This window comes from Penaeus monodon, chromosome 19, assembly GCF_015228065.2.
Source record: "Penaeus monodon isolate SGIC_2016 chromosome 19, NSTDA_Pmon_1, whole genome shotgun sequence".
NCBI classification, from domain to species: Eukaryota; Metazoa; Arthropoda; class Malacostraca; order Decapoda; family Penaeidae; genus Penaeus; species Penaeus monodon.
This window is the reverse complement of record NC_051404.1, coordinates 36,623,556-36,623,856: the sequence shown is the minus strand read 5'-3', so window position 1 is coordinate 36,623,856 and position 301 is coordinate 36,623,556.

Genomic DNA, 301 nt, shown 5'->3' with positions numbered 1-301 from the left:
TTTACTCAAAAAGAAAGTGCTCACTCTTACGTAACAGCAAACAAGCAAAACCCTCTTCGTGCCAGGCAAACAGGGCCGGAAGTGGGGAGAAAACATGGCGACCCGATGGCGGAAGCTCCGTCGTTGGGATGTCACGATGTTGTGATGTTGCTGCGTCCGCCCCGTGTCCGTTGATGTCTCCTTTTTGGGACGTCATCGGACTCTTGAGGTGGTGGCGGCGGCGGCATGACCTTGGCCGGGTGGTTTTGTAAGGAGGGTATGGAAGGTGTTGTCTCGGGGCGTGGTGTTGTTTTCATGTTTA